This window comes from Ambystoma mexicanum, chromosome 3q (assembly GCF_040938575.1).
Source record: "Ambystoma mexicanum isolate Mex_15411 chromosome 3q, UKY_AmexF1_1, whole genome shotgun sequence".
Taxonomy (NCBI): domain Eukaryota; kingdom Metazoa; phylum Chordata; class Amphibia; order Caudata; family Ambystomatidae; genus Ambystoma; species Ambystoma mexicanum.
Window position 1 is genome coordinate 192,056,024 of NC_090926.1, and position 16,573 is coordinate 192,072,596.

At 49.5% G+C, this 16,573-nt stretch overlaps 1 pseudogene; it reads right to left on the bottom strand.

Moving 5' to 3' along the window:
* Positions 1 to 4,396: 4,396 nt before the first annotated feature.
* Positions 4,397 to 4,550, bottom strand: LOC138448135 (5.8S ribosomal RNA; annotated as a pseudogene).
* Between the last annotated feature and the right edge of the window lie 12,023 nt (positions 4,551 to 16,573).

Consider the following 16,573-nt stretch of genomic DNA (forward strand, 5'->3'; position numbering starts at 1 on the left):
GTCTTGCTTTGATACCATGCCTTCCTTACACCCCTCACAAACTCTTCTCCACTTCGGCCTTCAAAGTTCTCGCTTTAATATTTGTTACTACGACCAAGAGCTGCACCTGCAGCGGCTCCACCCAGGCCCTCGTTCCGGGCTTCCATGCGCACGCAGGAGCCCTTCTACTTGTCGCGGCGTAGCCCCCACGGCTCTCGGTGATGGCCAGGTATGGGCCCACACTCCAGCGCTGTCCACTTTCAGGGCTAGTTGATTCGGCATGTGAGTTGTTACACACTCCGCAGCAGATCCCGACTTCCATGGCCATCGTTCTACTGTCTATATCAACTAGCACCTTGTCTGGGGTCTGATGAATGTCAGCATTGGGTGCCTTAACCCAGCGTACGGTTCATCCCACAACGCCAGTTCTGCTTACTGTGAGATTGGCATAGTGATTGGCAAAGTGAGAAGAGGTAGACACAGACACAAGGAATCAGTTCTGGAAACCTTTATTTAGTAAAAAGGGTTGGGATTATCAATTATCAGAATTAGAGGCAAGAGGAGGCCTTTCATTGGAATATAATTCGGGTTTGACCATCAAGATTATTTAGGAAGATATATTGATACAGCTAGATGTGTCTTTGCAAACACGTTGCAGTAGAGTTACACTCAAGACAGACCTTACATATATGTGAGATTGGTAAGAGACTACTAAGGTACAGAGAATTCTATAGATGTCAAAGAATAAGCATGATATTCATTCTTTATAACTGGTGTTAGTATACGCCATTCACTCCAAAATAACACCCTGAAGAAGACCTGACAGTAAAGGTCAAAACACTTGTTGGCAGCAATCAATTAAAGAGAAATGTGTTGCTTATAACTTTGGAATATTGCTTCTATCTTGCATAAAATTGATTTCTAGTTGTAGGATTTAGCGCACATGGTCACCCTTTTCTATTTAAAATCATAAAAGAGTCTGTGTATAACCTATACCTCACATTCTAGAAAGATACTGTGTAAAGGTTTGGACAACATAAAAAAGGTGTGGTAAATAATATCAGGATGATACTGCCGTAGTTCTGCAGCTTTCTTCTCCAATGTTCATCAAACGGTCATGGAGCTGTCCCACAGCTCCCTACCCCAAGCTTGAACCACTCGGGATCAACAAAGTTCCATACACTCAAACAGATCTCACAACTTCCTTTCAGGCGTCTCCAGGCTTTCCTCTTCCCCAGACTCAGCAGCCCTCTTGATTTCAAAGTTCACACTTTATCTCATGTATTACAATGCCTTCTGGTCTAGGACCACAAATGTACACAGTCCGTTCTTGATCTTTATTCAACAGGGATTCCCTTCCCCAACAATTCACAACCGTTATATTTCCCCAATTCTTTTTATCAGAGACTTTCGAATGTGCACAGTTCCCTTTGTACTATGCGTGACCACTCCAACACTGTGGCTTTTACTGGATCGTGCCGCAGGCACTCTTTCACACTTTCTTACAGTTCAATACAGGATCATGCCCCAGGCACTCTTTCACATTGTCATTATTGTTTCTTTTCCTACTTTGGGGTTTCAGCTCACTCTTTCTGTCTCGCGCAGCTCCCCTCTTGTGTTTGCTTTTAGCTCTCACTTCGAGCTTTGCACAGCTCCCGTGCACTTTCAGAGAGTTGCTTTCCTTTCAACAGAGTCTTTTGACAACATGCAAACATACACGTGACCACTCCATTAATTTGTTTCTTTCTCTTTCATTCCAATCTTGTATATCACAGTTCACAATGGACAATTGAAGCTTTCTCTCAGCCTTTGTCATTCTCTCCCTACAAATTATCTCTGGCGCTTTGCATCTTTCACCAACCGGATTCCCTTACGACTTTTAACTCATCCACTGTGATCAGCGTAGCTGTTGCTGTTTTCTCGTGTGGAGATCAAGGACCCTTCGCTCGCCCCTCTGATACTTCTGGGTGGCCTCGCTGGCCCAGGGAAGCAAGCACCTGTCAAGGACTTTCCTCTTCAAGATCAACTTTCTGTGTAATTCGCTTCTGGCTCCTTGGAGCCATGGCTCCCTAGCCACACTTTCTACGACCCTCGCAAAACACAGGCTCTCAGCATATCGGTGCTCCGTTCTCTGACAACCGACCTCGGGGTACTCAGGCTTTTCCAGCTCTCTCTCTGATTGGGGTTCCTTCTCAGGCTGCAACTCTCTCGTTGTGTTTCATCCAGCTACTTTTTTTTATATCCCTGAGGAGTAACAACAAGCCTCAGGTGAATGCAATGCTCGTCCAGTGCCTGACTTCCCCTATCCTTGTTAGTGGGACTTTCATGGAAATAGTACAGTGCCTCTGAATGTAGTGTTTTCATTCCAATAACAATGTGGTGTTCTAGACAAGGAAAGTGTTGGGGAAAAGGGACGTCAGGCAAATAATACGCCAAATAGGCGGAGGGAATTTTGGGTAGGGTGTATTTGGAAAGGGGGCATACATGTCTCGCCTTCAGGGAATCTTTCCCAATCCCAGAAGACCCTCCATTCTGGTGATCCTCCCTCGCTAGTCTGCCCCCAGGTTCGGAATCCAAAAGCGATGCCCCTCCCCTGGCCACCTGTTTGGAGGATCCCCCGGGAGTGGGAAGGGAAAATCCCTCAGGTTTTTCACATTACCAAAAGTGGCCCACTAGGCACTCGCATTCGATACCTGGCTCCACGCCAACAAGCCGTGCTGCTTACCCATTTAAAGTTTGAGAATAGGTTGAGATCGTTTCGGCCCCAAGACCTCTAATCTTTTGCTTTACCAGATAAAACTGGGGTTTCTGAGTGCCAGCTATCTTGAGGGAAACTTCAGAGAGAACCAGCTACTAGACGGTTCAATTAGCCTTTCGCCCCCACACCCAGCTTAGATGATCGATTTGCATGTCAGGTTCGCTACGGACCTCCACCAGAGTTCCCTCTGGTTTCGCCCTGCCTAGGCATACTTAACCATCTTTCAGGTTCTATCAAGCGTGCTCATGCTCCACCTCCACGACAGAGCAGGCGAGATGGGCTGGTGGTGTGCCCCTCAACGCCTTGATGGGAATCCACCTCAGTCGGCACACGCCAGCCCTCACCTTCATTGCACCACAGGGTTTTGTTCGGCCGTCTGACTCGCGCACATGTTAGATTCCTTGCTACGTATTTCAAGACAGGTCCGGTGGGTAACTGACATCACCGTAGACCCCTGGCGCCCTTCATGGGCCTACCTGTCCGGCACGGCGACATGGTCATGGCAAACTGAGGACAGTCCACCCCAGTCGACAGTTACACCGGGCTCAGGCCTGTTGCCAACCCTCAACAGGGGTCGGGACAGTTGCTGGGGGAGGGCGGGGTGGCGGTCAATCTCCCTCAGCCCTGTTGACATGGTAAAACTGTTTCCAAGGGTCTATAGCACTCTCTGCCCCCGGGGCCTTTCTAGCAGACCCAGAGCCAGTAGCGGTGCACCGCCATGGAGGAATTGCACCTGCAGGGGCCGGGTGCCCCGGGTGGTGGTCCCTTGAGGGGATCCGCCGTTCAAGGCGACCAACCTGCCCGCCATGTTGAATCCTCCGGGTGGACTGCATGGACCCTACCTGTTTATCTCTCTATGGTTTCACGCCCTCTTCAACTCTCTCTTCAAAGTTCCTTTCAACTTTCCCTTGCAGTACGTGTTGGCTCACGCCCATATTTAGCCTTAGTTGGAGTTTACCACCCACTTTGGGCTTCATTCCCAAGCAACCCAACTCCAAGAAGACCTGATCCTGGCACGCCCGGGGCTGCAACTGGCCCAACACCGTCCGCGGGGTGAGCCTTGATCAGAAGGACTTGGGACCCCTGAGCGATTCCGGGGAGTTGGTATTCTGTACGCCTCATTTCCGGTGACCACCACGGGATGGGGTTTCGGCGCTGGGCTCGTCTCTCTTCACTCGCTGTTACTGAGGGAATCCTGGTTAGTTTCTTTTCCTCCTCTTAGAAATATACTTAAATTCAGCCGGTCGCACGTTTGATCTGAGGTCGGGGAGCCGAAGCTCAGTTGCCCAACCCTGCACCTCTGGCTCAGCCGAGTGTGCGCTTTCCCGATCTGTGAGAGGTTGCCCACTGGGCGCCGTAACGATGCATGCGCTCCAGGGTTGTCAAGCGCAGGCAGCCGGGGGACACCAGAGATACGTCCAGCTGCGCCTGGGTTGGAGAAGGTGCATTAAGTTTTTAGGCTGCCACCACCACCAGGGCACGCCGTGCCCCTGGCCCCACCAACCCCACGAGGTGGAAAAATGGGGATGCCAAGACTCTCCGGCCACACGCGTCCATGGTGCTGATTAGGGTCTGACATTAGGGGACGAAAGTAACTGAGTACCTGCAGTGGCCCCATTCACACCCCAGGGAGGGACCCTGGAGCAATTGACATGCAAGCAACCTTCAAGTAGGTGTAGGCCCAGGAGGAACCCAGGGCCGCAAGGCTCGCTTGAAGTGTCGATGATCAATGTGTCCTGCAATTCACACCAATTTTCGCAGCTAGATGCGTTCTTCATCGACATGGGAGCCGGGTGATCCACTGCCAAGAGTCACAGGAACCTTTATTTTCTGGGGCAGGAGAGGCTGGGGGGCACAGCGCTGCCAGTCCCACCCCTGCTACGAGATGGCCCAGCACCCCATCTAGCTTCCCCACTTGGAAGTCGGCCAAGACCATCAGGGTTTTAAAAAAACACAGGTTCCAGGTGCTCAGCCCGGGAAGCCCACCCACCACCTTCTGTGGTAGAGCAATAGAGCTTCCCACTGTGACGGTGGCAGGCAGCTCTGCCCCGGAGCCTGTTCCCCCATGCGCCCGGCAGTGGACTTGGACTGTAGTGCAAGGGGTGCCCCGGGCTGTGGGTGTGCGCTTCTGGGATGCCAACAAGATCGGACCCTCAGCTTTCCCTCAGGCTGCTCTGCCGTTTACTTTCTCTAGACCTGGGGTGCACAACGAATGACCGGCGTGCCAAATGTGGCCTTCTGTCACGCGATATGCGGCCCACTAAAAGTGTTTATTTTTGCAATGGGAAACAGCCCATTTCAAGCAGTTAGTCTTATTTCATTACATAAAATAATACATTAGCAAACAAACAGTTTGCCCGGGACCATTGCTGGCTTTCTATTAGCTCAGTACATACTTAACATGCCTTGTAAAATGTGTAATGTGTAATGTGTGCGCAGAGCCAATACAGAGCCAGCAATGCGGGTAAAGAGGCTTGAAGGAAAGAGCAGTCAAAGCCACGCAGGGATGCCTCTGTGCCCTGGGCCTCTTTCATATTATGCTGTGGGAGACAACGCCAGCAGGCAATGACCTAACATTTTTTCCTACTATACCCTGTGGTTTAATGATAATAATAATGTGCCACTTATATAGTGCTACGCACTGTTTATTATTACCCATGGTGTGTGGTGCTCATTTATCGGCCTCGGAAGGATGAAAGGCTGAGTTTGGAAGGATGAAAGGCTGAGTTTGGCCCTGGCGGAATTCGAACCTGCGTTAGCAGGCTCTGCACGGATGTCAAAGCGAACACTCTACTCGCTGTGCCACTTGACCGGCTATGGTTATTTATGGTTAGTTATGTTGATAAAAAAAGCTCTACTACCCGGGCCTGGAAGAGTAAGCAAAGAGGGTTTGTTCTGTGGCACTGCAAATGCCTTCACTATGAGCAGGCTCAAGCCCTGCTCTAGATCAGTGGTCGAAGAGGGCGGGAGTGTTTGTTCCTCTACTTTTTAAAAATGCTTTACAGTTCCTATACTTTTATTTTAAAACAAAACCATTCCGGAATGTTGTATTTTTTAAATAAAAATGTCTGAAGAAGTTGAAACTTGCACTTCAGTGTGCTGCACTGAACATTCCCTTAAACAGCAGGTGTGTTTGGAGCTTTGGATTGCTCATGGGAGGAGGCTGGCAATAGGGTTTGTGGGGAGTGGGCAGGTCAGCAGGGAACATAGTTCCGCTACTTCTTTTCCTACACTTTGACCACTGCACTAGATGCATGTTTCATGACCTGCCAGGCAGCTTGACCTGCCACGGATCTTGCCTTGTTGCAGAGGGTTTTCGGCTGGAGCACCAGACAATGGTTAAAAAACAAACCACAAACTCAGGAAGGATCACTTCACCTGCTGAGCCATGAATTGATAGGCATACAACACTGTGTTTGCTCTGTGAGTTATCTTTGATGTTAGCATAGACTTCATTTAAAAACAGTAAATCAAATTTTGTAATGTGAACTTCGACCAGGTGGCATGTGCCCTGCTCGGGCCTCTGCTGAGAAGTGCCTAAGAGTGTGACAAACGAGTGCTAATGGGTGCTAAGTGCTTGGATCCTTATCTCCTTCCGCTCTGAATCAGAAGTGAGTCAAGTGACTGTTGTATCCAGTGGTTGAAGTAAGCGGGAGCGGTCAAGAGCGGTGCTCCTGTACTTTTTTTAATTACCTTTTACAGCTCCTATACTTTGATTTTAAGAAGAAACCGTTCCGGAATGGTTTTGTTTTAAAATGAAAGTGTAGGAAGACGTTGAAACTTGCACTTTCACTGCACTGCACTGAACGTTCGCTTAAACAGCAGGTGCAAGTGTTTGGGGGGTGTATTGTGTGTGGGAGGGGACAAGGTGATGGGGCTTGTGGGGATTGGGTGCAGGCCAGCAGGGAACATAGTTCTACTACTTCTTTTCGTACACTTCAACCACTGGTTGTATCCCCTCACGTCCCGCATGCGCGGTGACGTGAAGTGCACTAGAACTTAGGCAGAGTAGTGTGGGTTCACTTTGCTTCTCTTACCAGGTCCCTACCTAAATAATAAATTACAGACAACTAATGTGTATGGAAAAGTTGTAGGCTGTAGGCATTTTATTTTCATACAGAAAATACAACACAACAAAATAATGACACTGTCATATGCTTTTGGGCACATTGTGTCCAGTTCCGAAGTTGCCCAAGGCTCCTCCTGAGTCCTTGTTATACCTGAGCCTGCGTTCCTGGGCACATGCCGCCACACCTGAGTGGGTGTTCCTTACGCCCGCTCAGGTCCCCCCCAAAAGCACCCTACCTACAACCCCGTTCCTGGAGTGCCCTAAAAATGTTGTCGGAAAACACCCCCATCCCTTCCTTTGATAGGTGCACCCCATCCTGGTGAAACATGTCTGGCTTGTTCCGGTGTGAGCCATGTCTTATGAAATGTAGCCCTGTGCTCTTGCAGTACTTTTCTACTGATTTATTTAGTTTCTTTCTGGCTATTTCAATTGCGTGCCTCCTCTGTGCCCCATACCAGACTCTTCTTGGTATTATCTCTGACATAAAAATCTCGGTTTTCCACCAGCTGCGGGCTATGCTATTCAGTGACTTGCAGATAGGTGTTCCTTTGTAATTTACCCCTGCTTGTGCTCACCAGGTCGTTCCCCCCGAGATGTATAACCAGGTACTCAGGTACCATCCCCTTCTCCAGGTACTAAGAGCCTACCCGAGAGAGGTGAGCTCTTACCTGGTTTGTGCCGCCTCTCCTTTTCCAGGCTTACTTATACCCTCTCCGGCCTTTTGTTCCTTCCTGGGGGCGGCCGGGTTACCCCCCTGACCCCTTGCTGTTACAATTCGAACCTTCCCAGTTGCTGTTTCCTGCCCTTCCTGGGCTTTTGTTTCTTGTGGCGACATTCGGACGCCCCTCCCTACGCTTTCGCGCCGTTTTCCCCCAACCCGTGCCTAAACTCCCAGACGCTCTATCGTCCCGTATTTCATGCGGCCCGGGGCCTGGGTCAAAACAGCCCGTCCTGCGGAAGGCAGCAATTCCGGGTACGTGTGTGTCCTTTGTCTGCTACCCAGCTGGAGCACCAATGCAGGCCCTGCTCATCCCTCTCTCTGCCAGCTGCACCGGCATGGAGGAACAGAACAGTGACTGGTGAAGCACTGTATATTATAAATTCAGTAATAATCTAATGAAGTGTTCTCGTTTTCCATGGCCAGGTGTGAGAAGGCCATCCAGCCCTGTCTTTTCCCATACTATTCTGGGACTTGCAGTTTTGTATTTCCTATTTGATATTTAGGAAAATACAAGTCTCAGAATTCCAAACAAAAACGATAATGGATGTCCTTTTCATGCACGGCCACACAAAGCCTGAGAGCTTTGCTAATCTACACACATTTCATTCCAGTCCAGCGCAAAGTGGTAGCAGAATTCATTTTTACACCAGTGATGCAACCAGTGGCTTTAGCTGTTGTTGCAGTGGGAAACACAAAGGACCATCTTCAAGACAGAACAACCTTAAGTGGGACAGGACGTGGAGGGGAAGACGGAAAGGGAGGCGGAGGGAAGAGAAAGGCAGTTGCAAGGAGAGAAATAAAGAGAAGGTTAGAGATACATTGGCTCTGTCTTCCTGTGGCCTGAATGGGTGACCGGAGTGCAAATGAATGCTCCCTTACTGGCGACTCCACGAAAGTAAGGCACAACTAGCAACGAGTAGGAGATTCAGGACCCGTGCCTACTACACAGCATTCCACCGTCCTGCCACAATAAACTAATCTGCTGAGAAAGTGTGCGCCGCAGTCCGAGGCAATCCGCCTGCTACATGGCAGTCCGCAGTCCTGATACAATGCCCAATCGGCCGCCACTGCCCAGGAGGATCCACACACGGTGCTGGCAGTCTGCCAGCCGTCCAGAGGAAGAACAGGGATCCATTGCTGCTGGGAAGGGAGGTACCGAGACAATCTGCCAGGTGCACAGCTGTCCGCCAGCCCTAGACAGTGCTGCAATCGGCTGTCTCCTCATGACCCGCTGAGAGCAGGCAATCCGCCGCTGCGGTGGGACTGCGAGAGCGCCCTCTGCCTTAACTACCTCTCCCTCCCTTCACGCCGGGGAGGCGTCAGGACGTGGCAGTCCGCTGCCTCAACACGAGTTCGCCCCAGCACAAGGAGCTCCTACCTCATCTACAGCAGGAAGGGGTGCAAGCTCCTACTAACCCTACAGTCCGCACAGCTACCCGCCCCGAAAGGTGACTCAGAGGCTCCGGCCCCGACAACGGCACATCAAAGACTCCTCCACCTCCCACAGATAACCTGCAGCTCAGGAGAGGCCTACTGGCGACAGGCCCCACACGTGGTGCTTCACGGCCAGATTAGTCTACGGCCACATCCAGAAAAGGCTCATTCAAAAAAGGGGGGGGGAGAAGAACCCTGCGAGAGTGAAGAGCCACCGGGAGGCCTCACGCACCACGGAACAAGTAATAAGAGTGGTTCCATAAAGAGAAACAAGGGACACATACCAGGGAAGGGGCAGCTGAAGCCCCCCAGACACGCATGCAAGGCAGACCACCCGGGTCACCAAAAGGCAAATAGGTGATCCAGGGACAAAAGCATGGAAGAGGAATGCCAAGAAGGGGCCCAGGCCACTGCCACGTCCAAAGCGGACAAAGAAGGTTACAACCCTTCCAACTACAGCAAAAACAGTATAGGGGTCCCCGTGGGAAGAATGGGTGGAGGAATTCTCTGATTTTATGAAAGTAGTAGGGGTGACAACTCTACAGCACTCCTCTATATCCTATCCAACCTGGCTGGGAAGGAGATAAAGGGAATCTTTAAGACGATTCCACTGCAAGAGAGGGCAACATATGGCCTGGCCATCGCAGCTTTGAACAAGAGAATGGTCACACAGCCAAACAAGGATTTCGAAGGTACAAATTCAATCAGTATCAGCAAATGCCCCATCAGGCTACAAAAAGAAAATAACCCACTGTGATTTTGGCAACTTCTCAAATGATGAGGCAATACGCTTGTGAATAATAGAGGACTGCACGTCACCAATATTCTGAAAGCATCTCCTCAAGAAATCTCTCCTACTGGAGGAAATACTAGGACTAGCCTGCCGCTAGGAAAGGGTGGATGTGCAAGCTGCAAGGATCGAAAGCCTGAGGGAGGAGGGAAAGATTTCTGCCCTACATGTAGTTCGCTCAACCGCACCCCGATACCACAATGACATGGAATGGGAATCTCGTCAACCTTTAGCCCAGCAGGGAAGGGGAGATTGAATGTGCTACAGGTGTGGTCTGCCGTTTACCCACCAAGGACCGTGCCTGGCCCTGGGTCACCAGTGTGCTAAATGCGGCAGAGGAGGACTCTTTGAGTCAGTGTGCAGGGACGGGGTACTCTTCCCACCAAGAGGCACCCCACCCCTGCAGAGAAGAATGGTTAGAGCAATGGGCCAGGTGCACCTGTGAGAACCTGGCAAACGGGCGAGGCCACCAAACCAGCACTCAAGGGAGGATGCACGACTATTCAGGGAGCAAATGGGAAGTGCAGGTGCATGGAACTAGAAGAGCCCAAATGGACGGGGGACACAGAAGTGATCCATCGGCAGCATGGTGCAGGGAGCTGTCGGACTAACTGAAGAGAAGCGAGAAGAGTTTAATGTTAAGTGGGGGGGGGATGTTGAAGTGGGAAACGCAAAGGACCACTTTTAGGACAGGACAGCCTTAAGAGGAGACAGGAAGCCAGGGGCACAGGGAGAGGAAGCCGGAAAGGGAGGGGAGGGAAGAGAAGGGCAGTTGCGAGGAGAGAAATAAAGAGAAGGTTAGAGATATGTTGGCTCTGTCTTTCTGTGCCCTGAATGTGTGACCGGAGTGCGAATGATCGCTCCCTTACTGGCTACCCCTTGAAAGTAAGGCACAACAGTTGTGAAGTTTATATATTGTTCTACTTCTATTCTATTCTCCCATTTCCACAGCTTTAACCCCCATTCAGTTTCTCCACGTTGCACCTTGCTGATGCAAGCACAATAGATATTGGCAGCAGGGTCTTAGATATTGAAATGGAATCACTTACAGGCACGTGTTTAATACGTGTTTCTTCTCTGGAAACCAGGGTGGCAGGATTGTAGGCCATTAAATTCAGATCCTGTATAATTGCCCACTCCACAGCCTCTGGGAGTTCATAAAAAAACAGCTGAGGGGTATAGCACATGACCCTCAGGTATACACAGTGCTTCTCACTTACCATTTAGGCTTACTGTATGTAACTGAGTCACTCTTGTAACACAATCAAATCATCACTTTCTTTAAAAGAAAAATACTGTTGAATCAAGCAACAATATGTGTGGGTGGGGACATTCTCACTATTGCTCTATTTTAGATTCAATGATTCCTACAAAAGCTCAAAAAATATTGTAGTCTGCCTTAGGGGAAATCTCAGATATCTATCAAAGATACTTAATAATCACAGACTTGGTTTGCCTTGACCAAGGCTTGTCTGTATGATGTGCTTGACATGGTTTAAGATTCGGATTGAGATTAAAGACAGAAAAAGAGAGATGGACAGAGATAGAAAAAGAGAGATGGACAGAGAGAGACAGAAAGAGAGCGAGAGAGAGAGACTGTGAATGTGGCATTGGACAACAGCTGAAGATAAATATGCAAAGAAGGTAACAACATGGAAACACTCCTGGCTCCACGCTGCACATTCGTAGTTCGGCCCACTGTATGCAGCTTCGAAGGTACATTCAGCCCTATGAGAAAACCAGTTGTGCCCCCCTGCCCTAGGAAGTCAGGTTTGATCGTCTTCACTAAACCATCCAATTGGTAGTAGCGACGTGCAGTGTTTACAAAGGCCAGTGACTTATGACCCACACTTACTGGGAATTAGTCGTTCACAGGAAATAATTGCAATCCCAAATCCCTATCATGAACAGGGTTTAGTGGGTTACCCGCACCTGTCAGCAAAGGGTAGACAGAGGCTGATCCCTCCAGTGTAGCGCTTGTGCAGTCCCAGAGAAATAGGGGCATCACTAACCTGTTATTGCTCGATCTCGTGTGGCTGAATTCCACTTGTCACTCTAAGGAGTTGAACGCCTACCGCAGGGGGTTGCGTAACTAGTTAGCATGGAGGAGCCTCGTTAGTTATTGGAATTAACCAGACAAATCGCTCTACCAACTAAGAACGCCCATGCACCACCACCCATAAAATTGAGAAAGGGCTATCAATCTGTCAATCCTTTCTGTGTCCGGGCCTGGTGAGGTTTCCTGTTGAGTCAAATTAAACCACGGGCTTCACTGGTGGTGGTGCCCTTTCATCAATTCCTTTAAGTTTCAGCTTTGCAGCAATACTCCTCCCGGAACCCAGAGACTTTGTGTTATGCTCACCTGGCTCCCACAGCGGCGTCGATCGGACCCGGACAGCTGCGACCACCTCCAACATGAAGCGTAGTGCAGAGATGACAGACTGGACTGGACCGCCTAATCTCGTCTGCTTGACCCGTAGAAGTATTCTCCTGCAAGTGGAGAAAGGGATTTAGCCACCCGTGGATTTTAGTAATGGCACCCCACTGTTCTCCCTACTAATCACCACCGATATTCACTTTCAGTAGGCTCACCTTATGTTTGTAAATGATGAGCTCTCCATCCTGCGTGAAATGCAGGGGCGCATAGATACCAGTTACTTCACTGGTTTGAAGGCGTTGGAAGAGTTCCGGATGAATATTGACTCTGAGGTTCCAGGCGTGAACCCGTAAGTATAAAGTTCAAAAGAGTTCAATATGTCCGATGTTCACTCTTGTACATTCCTTTCTTGTGTTGCAGCTGGGTCCAAGGGAAGATTGTCTTGTGGCAGCTGATGGTGTTCAGGTAAGAGTCTGTATTACCCAACACTGTCCGCCAAAAGATGCGTGTGTTTAAATTGCTGGTTTCTCTCTCCTTACAGGTGCGGCGTAAGAAGTTGCGGTTTGTTTCAGAATAATGCCTCCGGTTGTTAATCAGGTAAGTCTATGGTGGAGAGGTTGTATTTCTTGGCTCTCTCGGCTCACCTTATGTTTCTTTTATCCCCTAGATGGTGGATTTCGGCGGAGAAAATGATGGAGGCTGCGCCAGATCAAAAAATGCTGTGAGGACTGGTGAGTATGGCGTGGCGCTGCAGCTGGCGATGCTGACTAGATGCTGACTGCAGGCACGGTGAGCGTTACGCTGCTGGATGCAGAATAACGCGAAGCATGTGCTGCTGTTCGGGCGTGGTTTAAATAGCCTCCAAAGTAGTTCCAGGTAAGAAATCCCTAGAACCACACCCGAGTAAAAAATAGTCCCTGTAGTAAAATAGTCACATCCAGGCCTCACGTTGGCTTGGATTCATTTCCAGCATGGTCTGCATGAGGTAAGTAAAGTCTATGAGCCTGGCGCCCATGGTGCCAGGACTGATTTCTAATATGAGCCTGGTGCCTAAGGCGCCAGTACTGAACCCAGACAGCCCCCAGCCGGGGCTGCTGGGGTTTTATTAAATATCTGGATGCCTGCTGGGCCTGATCCGGATGCCCGGGGGTAGGCATCATGACACTTTGTTTTCCCGGAAGCTGCTCGGCAGGTCCTGTGAATAGCACTGCCGGATTGCTAGCCTGCATCATCTATTGGCCGGAACTACAATGACATCTGGTCGTCTTCGAACCTCCAACTTTCATTCTTGATTAATGAAAAGGTTGTTGGCAAATGCTTTCGCTTTGGTTCGTTTTGAGGCGGTCCAGGAATTTCACATCTAGAGGCATTGACAACATTGAATGAAGTGACTGACCAAATGGTGCCATAGTGGTAGCTATAGACTTTTATTAAATGAAACACCAAACCTAGCTATCCCTAACGCTAAGGGGACTTCAAAACCAAACCGACCTATCCCTAACGCTAAGGGGATTTCCCTACTTAAACTAAAGAATCTCTGGTTCTCATCAGTAAGTCTGATGTCAGAAATCAGGCACCGTCCCAGTCAGAAATGCTTCTGCTCTATGCCTGTCACTACAACAAAACACCATAAAGTCCAGCTACTGTTTGTAACCCAGGAGAATGACTCCCTTCTCCTCGATGCAAAGCGTCCAAACGCCCCTTGTAGTGTTTCAAGCAAATGGTCAATACAAGTTTGGGTTTTCCGTAACCCAACAGAAAATCAAACATTTACATAAACATTCTTGTGGGGTTAGGAGAATGACTTCCTTTTCCTAGCTGGTTCCCCAATCTCTTTCACAGTTCTTAACAAAGCTTGTAGTTCCCTTTTGGCGGTTTTCACCATCTCTGGATTTTGCACCACTCTTGCTCTTCCCCCACTGAGACGATGAAGCCGTTCCTGGAGTACATCTTGACTTTCCAGTACCACCCTCTTGCGGAATTGACCTTGGAACTGTATAAAAATGTGGTTTACGGGTCTCTTTTTGTCTTTATGGTTTACAGTCTCATAACTTCGCTGTACCCTCCCAGACTTGTACTTGTTCCCATTACCTTCCCTTGGGAACTCTTCACTGGTTATGCCACGGGTCGCAGGTTTGCTATTCCTACTTCAACTACTTACTTTAGTAGCCCTCTGTGTCTTGCCTCTCTCTACGAGTTCTTGTGGACTGCCTTGTCGTAGCTGTCGGACCCCGTCGGTCCTGCCGGGGTATCATACCAAAACATTGAATCCGATTACTATGAGGTAGATTTTGCTGACCTGTTTTTTTCACATTTCCTCGCAATATAGAGGGGGTGGGTTAGGGTATTTAATAACGTGGGAGGATGTGGGAGGGGCTGCGGTGGACTCCCCCAGCATAAATTTGTCATGAAATGTGCAAGAAACAGCCCAGTGCAATCGGATTTGCAGTAATGGATTCAATGTTTTCACGTAGATCCCCCTCCTTGACAGGTTGCGCCTTCTCCACGGTCTTGCACTCTATCCCAATAGTCCCCTACGCAGCTTCTCTGTAGGCAACAGTTGGCGGTCTCTGCACTGTTGTCGGACCGCTCAGTCCACCCACTACAGGTCGTGCCACCACCTGTCAGTCTCTGCAAGTTTATCACGTTGGTTCCCATCCGGCTCGAAGACACTTCTTGGGTGTCCAGATATTCCTCTTCTCAGCCACAGAGACATGCCCTGCTGCAGTCTCCCGGACCCCTGTGCCAGCTTTCTAAGCCTAGATGTGGCCTTCTTGGTTGCCTGGTTCTCCCTCTGGTTGTATCACAGCTCCCAGCTTGCCAGAAGCACACTTGCCATTGCTGTATGGTCAGAGGATGATGAAGAACACATTCCTTCTTTGCTGTTCAGTTTAAATAGTGGTGACAGCCCCAGCGTAATGTCCGCAATTGACAGCAGCTGTTCTAGCCTTCGTCCTGCTTGAATGTTGCATTTTTGAGAGCTTATTCGTCTCAGTACCTATGTCAACTGTAGGGTTCGATGTTTTACAATAACACATGGTTTCTGTCAACTTCAGACAATTTGGTGTCAGTTTCAAACTCTTCCTCACCTGAAGAACTGGAGCTCGGTTCTGGCAACATCTTCCTCCTTCTGTTGCTGTAGTCTTTGTTTTTGTGTAGATATGGCCTAACACAGGAGGAAGCCACAATGGCCGCTGTGAAAACAAGCAGGTCAGTGACCTCGCTTGCGGGATAGCTGAAATAGGGGAAAAAGCCCCTTAAGGCACAAAAAAAAAATCCCTGGTCTTGGGAAGCGAGGAACAACAGGAAATGATGCCTGGAAATCCGTGCCACAGAAATTCCAGCAGGTAAGTAGAATCCAGGTCTGGCAGAGGAGAGGGCAAACTCTTAAGGAGCAGCTGGATAAGAATGAACAGAAACACCTATGTCTGAACGCAGCGATCCCCAGGGAACAGCAGCAGATAGAATACTGTGAAGAGGAGCCATGGAGCTTCAAAGGAGAGCAAGGGTGAAAAACCCACTAGTAGCGAGGTACAGGAAAGAAATGCTCGCAAGGAAAGCGGGCGAGATAAGAGCAGATAACCGCGTGTGAGGACAGCCTGCCGTGAGGAGCCAATAGAGCCAAGAGTGACACAGCGAGCAGGGACAGCCTACCATGGGGGAACCGAGAGCAGTAGCGGGCAGGGAGAAAGCTGTCAGGGAACTACCTACCTCAGAGTAGAGAGAAGGATAGTGCTGCAGGCCGGAAAAAAGATCTGCCGCAGCAAAAGATGGAATCGGGAGGGGGCAGTTCAGCAAGCAGGCAAACGTAATCGCCAAGGAGAGACTAGCGTGTAAACCCAAAGAGGAAAAACCAAAACACTGGGTTGCAACGCGCCAGCCGTTGGGAGAGGAGGGGCTAAGTACCTTTCAGCGGCAGCCACATTGCGAACAACTAGACTGTGCAAAGAAAGCGGCAGGCAGTGTGGTGGCAGGCTAATGAAAGTGAGTGAATCTTATGTTGATAAGATTTGGGCATTATCTTCAGCCTACATGATGGGGTTTTACAGGGACTGTGCTTCCCAATGACATCCTTATGCTCGGAGAGGAGTCCCTCTCCATGAGATCCTCTTGCATGTTACCACCCCTAAAGGGACTATTGGTTAGCAGCTTCTCCTTCCTAGCCTCATGGAAACGGGTTCTCTCCTCAGGGGAAGTGACGCCATCTGGAGGATTGTCACATGGCACAATGACTATGCTCCCAGTCGTCCCTTTTAATCATGGCCCCAGTTCCGAAAACCAACAAAATAGAACCAGAGTCCTATTCTGTTATTCCTAGCTGAAGTATTCAGGCAACCGGCTTGCTTTGAACACTGTTAATTATTTCAAAGTAAAGGCTTTAGAGCCCCAGGACAATCAGTCAAGAGCATCAATGGGCCATCGAGAGGCAGGGGCTGGGACAGGTA